Source organism: Castor canadensis, chromosome X (assembly GCF_047511655.1).
Source record: "Castor canadensis chromosome X, mCasCan1.hap1v2, whole genome shotgun sequence".
Lineage (NCBI taxonomy): Eukaryota > Metazoa > Chordata > Mammalia > Rodentia > Castoridae > Castor > Castor canadensis.
In genome coordinates this window covers 39286303-39301454 of record NC_133405.1, presented here as the reverse complement: position 1 = coordinate 39301454, position 15152 = coordinate 39286303, and the positions used below count along the sequence as shown (strand labels likewise).

At 38.0% G+C, this 15152-nt stretch overlaps 1 protein-coding gene across 3 annotated transcripts in view; it reads left to right on the top strand.

The window, feature by feature from the left end:
• The window catches only part of Pls3 (plastin 3), an 88159-nt gene that overhangs the window by 23070 nt on the left and 49937 nt on the right, over window positions 1–15152 (top strand). Inside the window, exon 1 of one of the 3 annotated variants that reach the window (XM_074063600.1) lies at window positions 9231–9371. The exons of the other annotated variants lie outside the window; for them this stretch is intronic. The gene's annotated coding sequence lies outside the window, so the exon portion shown is untranslated. Of the gene's footprint in view, window positions 1–9230; window positions 9372–15152 lie in introns of those variants that run through there. 3 annotated transcript variants of the gene reach the window in all.

Here is a 15152-nt window from a genome sequence, read left to right as displayed (position 1 = left end):
CAAGGTTAATCTTGAACTAGGGCAGGCTGGCAAGAAATGAGAAAGCATTCTTTTGAAGGTTCCTTTCCTTATTCTTTGTGAGGTCAAAAAGTCATCTTTTAAAAATTTGGAAGGTAAAGTAGTGACATCTTGAGAACTAAGTGATCTTCCTTCCTTTCTCTCTCTTTCTTTTTTTTTCCTTTCTTTCTCTCTCTTTTTCTTTCTTTACCTCTTCCTTCTCTCTTGTTCTCACTTTCTCCTTCCTTCCTTCCTTCTCTCCCTCCCCACTCCCTTGCCCCATTCCTTCCTTCTTTCTTTCTCGCCTTTCTTGCTTTCTTTTTTGTGGGACATGTTTTATTTGAGTTCCTACATTGTATGCCAGGCACTGTCTTCAATGCTAAAAATAGATTGCTAAAGGAAACAGATCAAAAAATTATTGTCCCCATGTATTCTAATAAATGTTAAAACTATAGAACAATTTAAACTCTCATACTGTCACTCCAGCTTTTAATGACCTTGTTTGAATGAGTCTTGAGAAGTCTTGCATATTTTATCTTACTTAAATAGGGAAAAATTGACAATTTGTTTGGAATATAGAGCTAGAAGTTGATAACTAAAGTAAATATTTTCTTTTTTAATTCTCACTGTTATGTTTCACTTAGTGTTAATGCTTATAATGCTAGAGTAACTGGGCAATGTTCCTGGTTTAACTTGTGGATTTATTCTTTAGGGTGGGCTTAATTTCTATAGAGTAGTGGAAGGATATGGTAGCATCAGATTAATACAAAGTTGTGGCATTTGTAAATGTATCTGTCATTTGAAGCATTATAGAATACTGAAATGTAGTTAATGCTGAAAGAATTATAGAATAGTTAAATGTATTTAATGCTTATCGTGGAAATGAGTGTACTGCTTAGTTATTTTTCCTATATGAGTAGTACCAGAGCTGACTCAAAGGAGATGACAGGATGGTTCCTGTCCTGAAGTGAAGTAAGATGACGGGCTGTGGTGGAAAAATGATGTGGTCATGGCCATATTTGCTCACGTCTCTTGTTTGTTTCCTTTTATAGAGGAAAATCAAGGAGAGTCTCGTTTCTTCTTTTTTTTAAAAGTTTCCTTTTTATATGTTCTTTCTCATACCATTTTTCCTTTCTTTTCCTTAAAATTCCATTATAATGATTTGCAATTCAGCTGGCCGAAGCTCTGCTTTGTAATGGAGTAAGCACCCCTTCGAGTGTTCATTGTGGAAATATTGTACCCATTTTAGGGAATTAATATTAATTAATATGTGTTCACAATATTAACATATATGGGCAAAGCCACTCTTAAGTCCCATGAGGGTGTGAAAGGCATGTTCCATAAATCCTTAAATTTCCTTACATCATCTGGTATAGTGCCTTTTTGCAAAGCATGCTCATATATTTGCCTATCGAATGAATATGAGCCAGGAATTATAGTTTGGCTTTCCAAAATACTTTCACATCAGAATTTAAAAAGATCATTTTATGGAAAAATTCAAACTTATAAAGTAAAATAGTATAGTGAAGCTCCCAGGTTTTTTTTAATAGTTACTTCATTTGTTTTGGTTGTTCTGGGATTTGAACTTAGGGCCTCACACTTGCTAGGCAGGTGCTCTCCCAGTTGAGTTACAACCCCAGCCCTGAAGCCCCCAGTTTTAACAATTATCAATGTTTGATGTTCTCATTTCATCTTTTCTCTCCTATTCTTTTTTATTTCTATGAGATTTGCTTTAAAATAGTCTGTTTCGTTTCACCCATAAATACCTTAATACACTTGTTTTTTAATATGTTGAGATAATGATAATTTTTGCATTGTATATAGAGTTTTGCTTTCAAACCCTTTCTGAGCTCTTTTATGCCAGAAAAGGAAATTCTTGCTGTTTATTATCTGATTTGCAAGGAATGGGCTAGATATCAAATTATTTTGTAACAAATGTATTTCCTTTCATAGTCTTTTAAAAAAATTTAATAAGTTTCTAAACTACTCTGTCATGATAAAGTCATGTCTTTTGGACGCAAACTCAACTTAGAGTAGATAAGCTGTAGATTGGTCCTCAGAGTTGATATTAATAGATGGGTTTTCTTTTCATAGTTTAACAACACAAAATTCAGGTTAAAATCTAGATACATATTTTGATAATTTTATTCTTTGTTTGAAAATTCTTAAAACCTACATATCTTCGCCAGTGTGATGGTAAGCATATCTATCATCCCACCTACTCAAGAGGTTGCAGCAGGAGGATCATGAGTTGTAGGCCAACCTGAGCAAAGTTAGCGAGACCCTATCTCAAAAACAAAATAAAAACAGAAGGGCTGGGGGTGGTATAGCTCAAGGGTAGAGGTCCTAGGGCCAATCCCCATGACTCTATCATAAATATTACTAAATCAGGTACTTTTTGAGAGCTGTCTCAAAAAGGTCGGTGCATGGGCCCTTAGGGGTCAGAATTACTTTTGTGAGCACACTAGGATATTAGTTGCTTTGTGCTGCTGGTGCCTTAATAAAAATCAGGGCAAGGATCCAGGCGCCAGTGGCTCGTGCCTGTAATCCTGCTACTTGGGAGACTGAGATCAGAAGAATGGAGGTTCAAGGACAGCCCAGGCAAATAGTTTGAGAGACCCCATCTCCAAAATAACCAGAGCAAAATGGACTGGAGGTGTGGATAGAGCATTCGTTTTGCAAGTGCAAAGCCCTGAGTTCAAATCCCAGTCTTACCAAAAAAAAAAAAAGAGAATCAGGGACACTGTGTGGCGTCCCTGCCCCCCTGTAACACTGTATTAATACTCATTGTGTCTCTCAGCACCTGCTCCTTCACTGCTAGAAAAAAGTATATAGCATGCATTTCATTTGTGAATATCCTTGCTGAAACAGGAAATGTTCATTTTATTAGGTCTCAACTCTCAGTATGCACCCTTTGAATAGTCTGTGTGATGAGACGAGAAATAGCTGCATACAACTGGGCCACGGTTGTCTTCAGGGCAAGTATTTGTGCAGTAGTTTCAGTTATGAGCTAAACTTTTTAAAAATGGAAAACCATTTTTCCTTGAAAGATTAAAATAATTGAATATTCAAGCCTGAGTAACAGATATTTTATCAAAAATAAGCCAAATATTATTGTCACTGTAAGAAAACTAAGAATATTTGTTGCCAATGAGAAAATTCTAGCTACCAAGCAAAAATTCAAATTTCTGAAAATTTAAATTGACCACCATGATATCTCTTCAATACTTAGTCTCAGTATCTCTTACTTTCTGTCTGTCTCTCTGTGTCTTTCTGTTTCTCTCTCTCCCTCTCTCTTTCTCTCTCTCTCTCCCTCTCTCCCTCTCTCTCTCTCCCTCTCTCTCTGTCTGGTGCTGGTATTTGAACCCAGGGCCTCGCACATGCTAAACAGGTGCTCCACTGCTGAGCTATAGCCCTGGCACCCTCAATGCTTACACTTTTCTAAAGAGATGGATAATATAATTAATGCATATGATTTGTTAGATATTCTGTGACGAAGCAGGTCGGCATTTGGAAGGTGTGCATAACTTAGTGAAACAATGTTTTTCCATATATGTAACAAAAGCATGGGTAAAAGGCACATTCAAAGTGCAACACAGACCAAAGGATTTTAATGTCACAGAATATGAAAAAAAGTCATTGAAATATAACAATTCCACATTGAAACCGATCTTTATATAACTACCACTTCTTGAGTTTTGTTGTAGTATTAAAGAATATCTGTAATTCTCTGCAAAGGCTTTAAAACTACTTCTTTTTTTAAAAACTGTGTATCGTGGGAGGCCAGATTTTCTCCCTATACCTGAACTAAACCACATATTGCAACAGATCGAATGCAGATATGAAAATCCAGCTGTCCTGTATTAACTTCAATTATGTAAACATCATGCAGCAAATGTCACACTAGGTGCAGCAATATAAACAATGCCACTTTTCTCAATGAATCTGTTTTCAACAATACTTTTCATAGAATTGTTATTTATGTTAACATGTAATGGCTTACTATGATTTTTTAATAAGTATCTTAAAATTTCCCAGTTGTAATTTTTAATGTGATAACTACATTGATAGCTGCAACCCACATAGCAGAAAGCTCTTTGAGGTCTTTAGATCCTGCCCCCCAAAGGCTGAGGAACTACTAGGTTAGTGGGAGGGTTATTATTGTTTCCTTCCTTTCATCTCCCCTCTGCAATTCTCATTCCTCATCCATCCCTTCCCACTCCTTCATCCCTTTTCTTTTCTTTTGAATGAGAGACCCTCAGGAAAGAAAGTGTAGCGCATATGTGTTATTCTTTGTATGTTTTTACTAGCTACAAATATAACACAGGTGTCTTTTATTAAATCAGTCCTTGCCCCATGTGTACTTCAGTTAACGATTTTTGGAGAACTTATACTTCCAGTTGTCTCCAAAGTTTTGCGTTGTAGTTCATGCCTGTAATCTCAATACTTGAGAGCCACGTGAAGTCTGGAGGATCTTGAGTTAGAAGCTAGCCTGGGCTACATGGCAAGACCCTGTCTCAAAAAAGAAAAAGTCTTTGATTTATTTCACTTCTGTTTTTTGAGCCTTAGGACAAGGTATATAATTTAATGTACAATAAGATTCCTACTTTATTTTAAAAGAGTGATGACTTTATTATCCAAACAAAGTGCTAATAAATACTACTGGGCAGACAACTCGTAGATTATTGAAATTTAAGACATTTTTGTGGGCTGGCAGAGTGGCTCAAGGGGTAGAGTGCTTGTCCAGCAAGCACAAGGCCCTGAGTTCAAACCCCAGTGCCACCAAAAAAAGAAAGAAAGAGAAAACTGGCAATTCTCCTAGTTTAGTGTCCTGAGGGCTGGGATTACAGGGATGCACTACCACACCAGCTAAATCTCTGTGCTTGGATGCTTTATTCACTGTGAGTGTTACTTTCTGGTTTTCTTTTTTCTTTTTCTTTTTTTTTTTTCCTTACAAAGATGGGTAAAATACTGGTTCATGAAAGGAAAATAGATCGTGTTATTGAGGTGTGTCATCAAGCTCAGTGAGAGAGGCCTTCAATGTACCTGTCACACATGGAAAGAGTATACCGAGTGCTGGGTGTGGTGGAGAGCATGACGTTTGGATGAAAGTTGGAAGAGAACTTAAAAATACTATGTGTAGATCTTGTGTTCTAACTGCATATTACCCTGATACTCATATGAAACTCTCATGTGACTATTTGGGTGTGTCTCTTTCCTTCTTTCTACCCCTGAGGGGTGTATCCACAGGTGCATGTGTGAACTTCATGGTTTCGTTTCGGGGTGGGGGGTGGGGGGGCAGTGCTTTGGTTTCCATTGGCTTTCCTTTGCATTCATCGTGATAAATTTAGAATGCAAAATAGTTGTCTTCATTCTGTGACTTGCTTGTGAAAACGTAAAACTTATTCCATAACGCTTGCCATTCTGTTCACACATAGTCACACACATGGACATACACAATCACACTCCTCTCCACTCCGCACACCCACACACACCTCAGATTGTGAGTGAGATAGAAGTTTACAAAATGAGTCACAGATAAAAACTGGTTGCTCTACTCATGTGGAAGAACTTTCTTTTAGGAAATATCCTACTTGACATGTAAAATAAAAGATGCAGTTTTTGCTATCTTTCTTTTTTGGTTTGTTTATTTATTTATTTATTTATTTATTGTCTCGAGGCACAAACATTTCCTATTATTCCTTGTGGGAATGTTTAAGAAGCAAGGTTTTTTTCCAGATTTTTTTTATTATTCATTTATTCACATGTGCATACGTTGTTTGGGTCATTTCTCTTTCCTGCCCCTCGCCCCCACCCTCTCCCCTGCTTCCAGGCAGAACCTGTTCTGCTCTTTTCTCCAGTTCCATTGAAGAGTAGAAATAAGCAATAATAAGAAAGACACAGCATTTTTGCTAGTTGAGATAAGAACAGCTGTAGAGAACAATTCCTAGCATTGCTTCCATGTACAAATGTGTTACAACCCAGGTTGATTCATCTCTAACTGATCTTTACACGGGTTCCTGATCCCCTTCTCATGGTTTTGTTTTTTTTTTTGTTAATACTGAGGATGGAACCCAGGGCATGCTAGGCAGGCACTCTACTACTGAGTTACATCCCCAGCCCAAAGATATGTATTTAAAGGGAATATCCATTCCTAGAACTTTGACTATAATGCTTTGCAGTTGAAATGAATCTTATGTTGTTGTGAACAGATTTTAAGATCAGCAATTTGATGGTGACAGAGTTTACTCTGATCAAAGATTAGCTTTTGAGTTTGGAAAGCTGAGAAAGCATATAAATTCCACATGATCAAAGGAAGGGAAGTGAGGAAACCTTCACTGGGATTTGAATTCAGGGTCTTACGCTTGCTAGATAGGTGCTATACCACTTGAGCCATGCCCCCAGCCCAGGAAACCTGTTTTTAAGTGGCCCGGTTATAACTACCTGTAACACTTCTGTCTGAAAAAGAGATAGTCCTCTTCTCAGGTGAAGCATTGTATGTTTCAAGCATAATTTACTCAATGATGCTACATATGTGAAAAGGGTAGGTACATAGCATTCAGAACAGACCCTTCTAAGTGATTGGAGGCAACAGGCGTGCCGAAAGAAAAGGTCAAATTGGGAAAAACCCAACATTTCTGGTCTAACGCTGATACTGTCTTCTTATCTGAGGCAATTGCCTGTGCTCCAATTTTTTTGTCTTGCAAAACATGCAATAATGCATACATACTTGCATTTCTTCCTGTTACCTCCAAGTGTTTGGTGGTCTTTTAGTAGCTCCCTGACAGGGTGGAGGAAGACAGTGCTGGGCTTGTTTTACAAATGGAGAAATTGAGAAAGTTGAAGAGGCTTCATTCACATAGTGAGTCAGCAGCAAAGACAGATGGAAAAACATGTCCTCTGGCTTCTGCTGCTGGGTTCCTTCTGTTCTGGATTATGTAGCTTTTTCACATTTGAGGCACATTTTGTGATTGGTGCAATAAATCAGAGCACTTCCACTAAGGAGACAAAATGTGTCTGGTGGTGGTGGTTAGGGGTGAAGATGGAAGAACATTGTCTGCCTCTAATGGGGACTGTCCAGTGAGGGCTCCTTTTTTAAATTTCTTTTTTATTAGCATATATTAATTATACAAACAGGTTTCATTGTTCCATAGATGGATATAATGTACTTTGATCAGTTTCACCCCCTCTATTCCTCTTTCTTATCTCCCTTCTCTACTTTAAAAAAAAAAAAACCAGTTGCTGGTGGCTCACTCCTGTAATCCTAGCTACTCAGGAGGCAGAGAACAGGAGGATTGCGGTTCAAAGCCAGTCCAGGCAAATACTTCGTGAGACCCTATCTGGAAAAAACCCATCACAAAAAAAGGACTGGTGGAGTGGAGTGGCTCAAAGTGTAGGCCCTGAGTTCAAACTGCAGGACTGCTATTTCATACATACATATAAATTATTTCCATCATATTCAAGCCTCCCTTCACCCTCTCCTTTCACCCTCCCCCTCCCACGGTTCCCAACCCCAAAGAACCCTCCCCGCCATTTTGAGGGCTCCTTTTCACGAGTGAATACACTATGAGTCACATCCATATGCTGAGAAGCCAGCATATCATAAGATGCACCATCTGCCTTTATATTATTTCTAAAGGACTGAAGTATCTATTAGCTATTATCTGACTTTCCTTCTCATGAAGTAGATAGAGCAGATGGTAATATGCATGCATCATCTGAGACAGATTATAATAAAGTCTCCCGCGTACTGAGCACCTTGCTGGACCCAAACGCTCTTAGGTACTTTTGTCTTCTCATTGAGCCATCATAGCAACCTTCAGAAGTTGCGTGTAATTAGCTCCATTGTTACACAGAAGAATCTGGAGTTCAGAGAGGGTAAGTGATTTGTTTAAGGTCACATAGACTTCGAGGCTGTCAGACTTCTGGGACCCTCATACTTCTGTTGTGTCCCATTCCTCTTAAATTATTAACTTGCCCTATATCAGTATAGAAATGGTGTTCTGAGCTTATTAATTTTCTGCTCTCTCCTATATAGGGTACTAACAATTAACCAATTGCTTAATTTAACAATTCACTGATTAGATTGCTAGACCAGTTAAAAAGCAAATTTTAATAAGAAGAGCAGTTATCTAGTGTTTACCACGTGCTAGGCTGTGATCTAAATTTATGGCATATGTAAACTCATTTAAACCTCTCAACAATGTATAGTTACTGTTATGTGAAGTCGTTATTATTACTATTATTTGCAGTGCCCAGAATAGAGCCCAGAGTCCTGTGCAGGCTAGGAAAGCACTGTACTACCAAGTCACATCCCCTAGCCCAAAAGAGTTATTATTATTATTATTATTATTGTTATTGTTATTGCAGTACTGAGACTTGAACTCAAGGCCTTCATCTTGAGCCAGTGCACCAGTCCTGTTATTGTGAAGGGGGTTTTGAGATAGGGTCTTATGAACTATTTGCCTAAGCCGGCTTCGAACTGCAATCCTCCTGATCTCTGCCTCCTGAATAGTTGGAATTACAGGTGTGAGCTGCTGGTCTCCGGCCCAAAAAAGTTATAATTGTCGTCATCCTGGATGGGAAAAAAGAGGCAGAAGAGTTGAAACAACTTGCCTAAGGACATGCAGAGCTAGTAACTGTGAAGCCAGGATCTGAACCCACTTTGTGTCCAGAACGCTTAACTAGGTGATCCCCACAGAAAATCACTCAGTTCAGGAAGATTGGCTTAGTTCCTATGCACTATGCCGGTGGAAAATGTACTTACAAGTAAGAGCATACATTCAACAGAGACCAAAACGTATACAACTGAAAAAATGCTATACTAGCACGAATATGGAGTATAAATGTTGCCTATGGGTAGAAACAAATAATAGAGAACATAAGTGGTCTGAGACAGTTAATTTGCCTTTCTGAAGAATGTACTTGACCGTGGATGAGTGACGGGCACTGGGGAGAAGCTGTTCCATGCATTCTAAAATAAGCAGGTTACTTGGCTACTGCTCAAACTCTAAATAGGTATGTGGGTTGTAGCTATTTGACCTGAATCAACTTTAAATTCCCTTGAGTCCTTGTATGGTTTTAAAAGTGGAGCTGAAATGAAAAAAAAATTCGCTTTCTCTTAATATTGTGTTTAAGTTAGAATTTATTAATTCCTGGCAAAGACTGCAAGGCAAACGGGAAGAGGATTCGTAAGTATTGTATCATTCTTTTGTCAGAGAGTTCTCTTTTGGTAGCAGGAAGTGTTGTGACTTGCTCTCTAGAGATGCAATTGTAAGAAGAATGTTGGGTTTCCAGATTTGAAGTTCTGGGCGTGGGAGAAGGTTCTATTAGTCCTTCGAGAAAGGAAACAGGTTTGCTCCCGTCGCAGAAGGGTAACTATTTTAATATTATTTGTTAGGCTCTAACTTTTTGATTATTAAATATGTAAGCTGAATTTTACTTTGAAAAGTCTGAAATTCCTGTTAACTTATTTGAATGAACATTTGGGGTCATGTTCTAAGTATTATTTGTTCAAGTAGAGTAGTTTGTTTTTAGAGAAATTTCAAGGTTTGGAATTTAACCTGTTCTATGTATATTCTGGGGTTTTATCCCTTTATTTTGGGGATGTCCTAGGGAGTTTGCTTTTTTTTAAAATTGATTTGGAAGTCCTGGTTATGTAGCCATATTTATCAAGTTAGTGCTCCAAAGTTTAAATGATAGAAATTATCTATAGAGAAGGCAAGATTTCAAATGCCTTTGATCCTTGTTAAATGTTTTTTTCAAAATTCTGTGACATAGAAGTTGCAGTGATTGTCATGCCAGCACATGTCATGATGAGATTAATATTTCTGCTCTTACAAAGTGACTTATATAAAACAGTCGTCCTGATGTTAATGATTTACAAAATACCGGAAAGCCATTGGTGATGAGTTTTATGTCGTGCTGCCCTGGCACGGTAGTGATAGTGACTTCCAATGCTTAGATCCAGCATGATTTTCTATCATACAAAGTAGATGATATTGTAAGTTTTATTTCTCTCCGAATTTCTGTTAAAGGCAAGTATAGCTACTTCGTAGGGTAAATCCTGACTCTGGGTTAAACATCACCTCCCAGACTGGTTTTACAACACGTGTATGAAAAGTGAAGTATGAAACAACAAGAATCTGTTTTTTTCAGTTAACAAGTACAATATTTGAGAGTGTAGCAGAGCAGGAGGCACATTCAGTGAGAAAGATTAGCTGTCCACTGAGCTCGAAGTGGGAGCTGAAATTGTACTGTATCTGACGATTTCTGAGTTGTAGGTCACACCATTTTGTGGTATTTTTCTTTGGGTTGAAGCAGGCCAACTAGTCTCATCTTGTACACGCACATATTCCGAAAGGTTGCCCGTGGCGTCACTCAAACATAGGTTGATTTTCACAGGAAATGAGACTGGAAATACCCTTCAGGTGTTAAGTTTAATTAATTTAATTAGCAGCACATTCCTTTTTACATAATTTATTCAGCTTTTTTGGGGAAACAATGGAAGGAATTATAGCTTAATTTTAAAAGGGATGTGCCCTATTTCAATCCAAGGAATTAATGGTAAAAATAGGTGAAGAAGGGGTGGTTTTTTGGTTGTGTCTTTGAGTTTGACATATTTAGATCATTATGAAGACTTGCATTAAATGTCTACAAAACTTGTATTTTGGTCATCCTGGGGGTTGAATTCAGGGTCTCATGCTTGCTGGGCAGGAGCTCTACCACTTGAGAAACATTGGAAAACATTTAAAGAATGTCTTCAATGTAAGTTAAATTTAATGTTCTATTATTGGCAAAGTTATTTATTAACTTATTTTTAAATAGCCATTGCTTTCAGATCTTATCTTTGTTTATTAAGAACAAAAAGAGGAAAGGAAACTTTTACTTAAAATGGAAGTACATATTCCTCCAGGAAAATGACACAGAGATTGGACACCCTTTGGGGTTTGAGTGACTCATGCATATTGCTACTTAAAAAAAAGATCAATTAGAATCTAGCTTGTGCTATTATAGCATAGAGAATAGAGGTATTTACAGAAAATGAATTCATTTCTTAATATCTGTGTAGGGGTGAAGTCATGGGATATCTCGGGTTTGCTTTAAAATAATTCAGGTTAGAGAGATAGGGAAGGAGGGAGTGGGAAAAGAAGAGAGGACCAGAAGAGGATCAATGAAGCAGTTATGAGTAAATCCTGATGAATGTACAATTGGTGATGGATTTTTAGGGGTTACTTGAACTATTTTTTCTTGTTTTTCTATAAAGTGTTCATAATACAAAAGTTAAGTGTAGCTTTAGCTTGGGGCAATTTATGTTTTCTTCTAAGTGTTATACTTTATTTTCAAATTGCAGACCTGTAGAAAGATGATCCCTGCACGATGTGTATTATCATAAAGGTGAAATGCCAAACTTGTTGCCAGTAAGAACTGTTTCTAAACAAATCTGTCTGTTTGACTTTCAGCTAAATTCAAAGGACAGGTTGCAAACATCTTGAAGACTTCTGTAGTATCTTGAAGTATTAAATGAGAGTGGTTAGATAAAGCATAACAGGCTAATTGCATGTAAAGAATGTGACAACACTATTCTGTCTTGACAGTTCACAGCTTTCTCTGCATGTTTCATTCATTTCTTATTTATTTATTTATTTATTTGGTGCTGAGAATGGAACCCAAGACCTTTGTGCATTCTAGGCAAGCGCTCTAGCACTGACCTGCACCCCCACCCTAGCATGTTTTTTCTTTTTTTTGAGACAGGGTGTCCGCTGTGCCCCAAGCTGATCTGGAACTTGTGGGTGCTCCTGCCCTGGCTTTCTGAGTGCTGGAATTATAGGCGTGACTTACCACACCCAGCTGAAGCACATGCATTTTTCAAACCACACAAGATGACTAGATAGCATACCTGATGCATAGGTCTGCTCACTTACCCTGTTCACCCTCTTCAACATTTATTTATTCAACAAAGTCAAATAAGAGATCGTCCCTGCTTTCAAGGAGCTCAGAGACAAGGGGAAGAACAGATGGTCTTCACACTAAAAGAGGTGACAGCAATATGAAGAAAGGGGGAGCTTTACTGGGTAGCAAGCATGACCTTATGATGTACCTCCTTGAAAATAATACAAACAGAAAATCTGAGATGCTTTAATTATTTGTAATAGAAAATTAGAAAGAGGGCTAAGATAGTGTAGTAGGTAAGGGTTTTCAGGTCACCTCATAAGTGTCCCTGAAACCTTTATTATCTTATCTGACATGCTGTTTTCACATTCATATTATTTTAATCAAAATAAATTAGAGAAGCACAGTTCCTAAATATATTCACATTTATGTCCCATCAGCTGGTCACGTTATTCTCTCGTTCCTAATGCTGTACAACCCAAATAACACATACTGTATAACAATACCTCATGAGAAAAGACTGTCAGTTTCATTTGGAATATCTAAAGATGTCCTCTGTTTAGTTTCACAATTTTGCAGCTGAAATGTCAAATAGGATTACCACAAGATCTGGGCCTGAAAACTAACCTCACTAAGCAAAGTCTCCTGTACGTGTTGAATATTGGTTTCATGGAAGTTTGTTCTCTGCATTGAGTACAACAAGCAATTTTTAGTAATTCTGAGTATTGAGCATAAAAATTACCACCACATCTTCCTTTTACTTTACCCTTTTCTAAGTTTTCAGAACTAGGAACCTAGGAAAGGTGTGAAGGCATTTGGGGTTTCACCACCATGTTTTGACTTTAAAGGATTAAATTGAATGCATATAGCCTCTCAAGCTGTTATGATTTCTGCTTCACCAAGAGTCCATGAATGCTTTCTAAAAGAAGGCAACTAAAAGTCTAAGCCTCTTGCTCCTTGAGGAAAGCCCTGTAAGAGAAAGGATCCTCAACTAAAAAGTAAATCACACAGATACTTGGGCATTTGGTTATGTTTATATTAAGACTAAGTTATTAGTATTGATACAGTGGGAGTGATTTTTCACAGCACTTGGCATTTAAGAGGCCAGAATGAAGCAACATGAAATACAGTAAGTGACACAGAAGCCTGTCACATACAGAAAGCATTTGCATGCTTTTCTTCCTTTCTTTTCTGGTGCTGAGGATGGAACCTATGGCGTCGATCTAACACTGAGCTAAATCTCTAACCCTGTGTGCTTATTTTCAAGGTGCATGAGCTGTTTTATGGTCAGAGTCAATTTTACACCAGTGCTTGAAGAAAGAACTTCTAGAACTCTGTATAAACCTTTGCTGAACCTGTTGTTTATATTCTGTATGTTTTACACAATTACACTTTCTGTTATTTCAGTTAAAGTGTAAATAAATCCTTCATCCTTTAAGTAATGGAAACAAGTTACCTTTAGCTAGAGGGGTCCTGAGCTACATTTTCTGTCAGCTCTGTTCTTATTTCACATTTGCTAAGAATGGTCACATTTCTCTCAGCAAAGTAGGGGCCACCTCTTTCTTTTCGTTTTTATGGTTAGAGCACTTGATTACCTTCTCTCATGTACATTCTCGGTGTTTTGCAAAGCCACGAGTACTCTCAGACACTTGTTTTTTCCCTAATACAGTTTAGGTGATGAAGTTGTGGAACACTGCAGACTTGAATTACTGATTGTGATTTCTGTGATCACTGGATGTCAGGCCTGCTGGGAATTATCTCTACCCTTGAAACATTGCAATATGTTGGAATATTTTTTAAGCCAGGCATAAGTAAGGTAGCAAGGTATGACAACAGTATGCAAGAGAAAGTTAGGCTGTTTTATAGAAATAAACTCTTAAACTAAGACTTGTTGAGCAAGTCTTGTTATTTGGATGCTGTTAATGAAAAAACAATTCTCTTTAACATAGGAAAATTATTCTCTTTGACCAAGTTTGAGGGTCTGTGTGGAAGAGGCAGATGAGTGAATCAACTAAGATGATGGACGTTCCAGCCAGACTGTCCTCCACTTATATAAGTACAGAAGCAAGTCTATAATTAAATTGTTAAATTTTGTGGCAAGATTCTAAATTCTGTGGGAGTTGAAGAGAAAGCTCAGAAGGAGGGGGAGCCATTGGGAAACAGACTTTGGGAGAAGAGGAGGCTTCTGCAGAACCTTGAAGGGTAAGTAGAAGTTGGATAGACAGACAGAAAAGAAAAAGAAAGAGGAAGGTATTTTAAGTGTGAGAGGTAGATACAGAGAAAGTCTTCAGAAGGACAGAGGAGGAAGAGGGAAAGATCAAACCAAAGGTACCAATGTAGGATTTAGAAAGACAAGTTCACAAGGAGAGTTATGATCAAAAAGCTTGTTTGAAGCCAGGTACGGTGGTGCATACCTGTAATCCTGGCACTTGGGAGGTTGGCAGGAGGATCGTGAGTTCAAGGCCAGACTGGGATACATACACTCCGTCTTAAAAAAGAAAACTTGTTTGAAAGTTTGGTTTTTTGTTGTTGTTCCACTGGGGTTTGAACTCAGGGCCTCGTGCTTGCTAGGCAGGCGTTCTTACTGCTTGAGCCACTCTGCCAGCAAAAAAACTTGTTTGAAGTGATGACAGAAAGGTAAAGCTGCTTAGTGCAACTAGTAGGACCACTTGAGAGAACCTGGAGTATCAGACAGAGATTAGACAATGAATTTAAGCATACTCAATTGCAGTTTACTGGGTGGGGACTAGAATATCCAATGGGTGTGAACTGTGGGTGTGTGCCATTCTCAACTCAAAAGACAATTAATCAGAATGCTCTGTGTCCATGCCATGGGGGACACAGTGATAAGTAAGCTACATGGTACCCTAAAAGTCTTGTTGGGGGAAGTAAATCCATTTAGAAACTCTAGAATAATGGTTGGAAACGTTGATTTTGGTGTCAGGCAGGCCTGGATTTGAGAGCTGGTCTGCCTGTTTCTAGTTGTGTGATTTTGGGCAAGTTATTCAACTTCTCTAAACCTGATTGCACTCAGTAAAATGAGAAAAACGGTATTACCAGGCTCATAGAGTTTTTCTGAAAAGTAACTTACATAATGTATGTAAGCACTTCGCATAGACCTCCATAACTGTTTTTAAGGATATGTTTTTCTATTATTGCAATTATTATTGTTATTGTTACCTACTCTGTGTGGGCACTGTAATAGAGGCTGGGAATATGAGGGTGAATGAGATATGGTCACTTCCATCAAAGAGCTTTGTTGT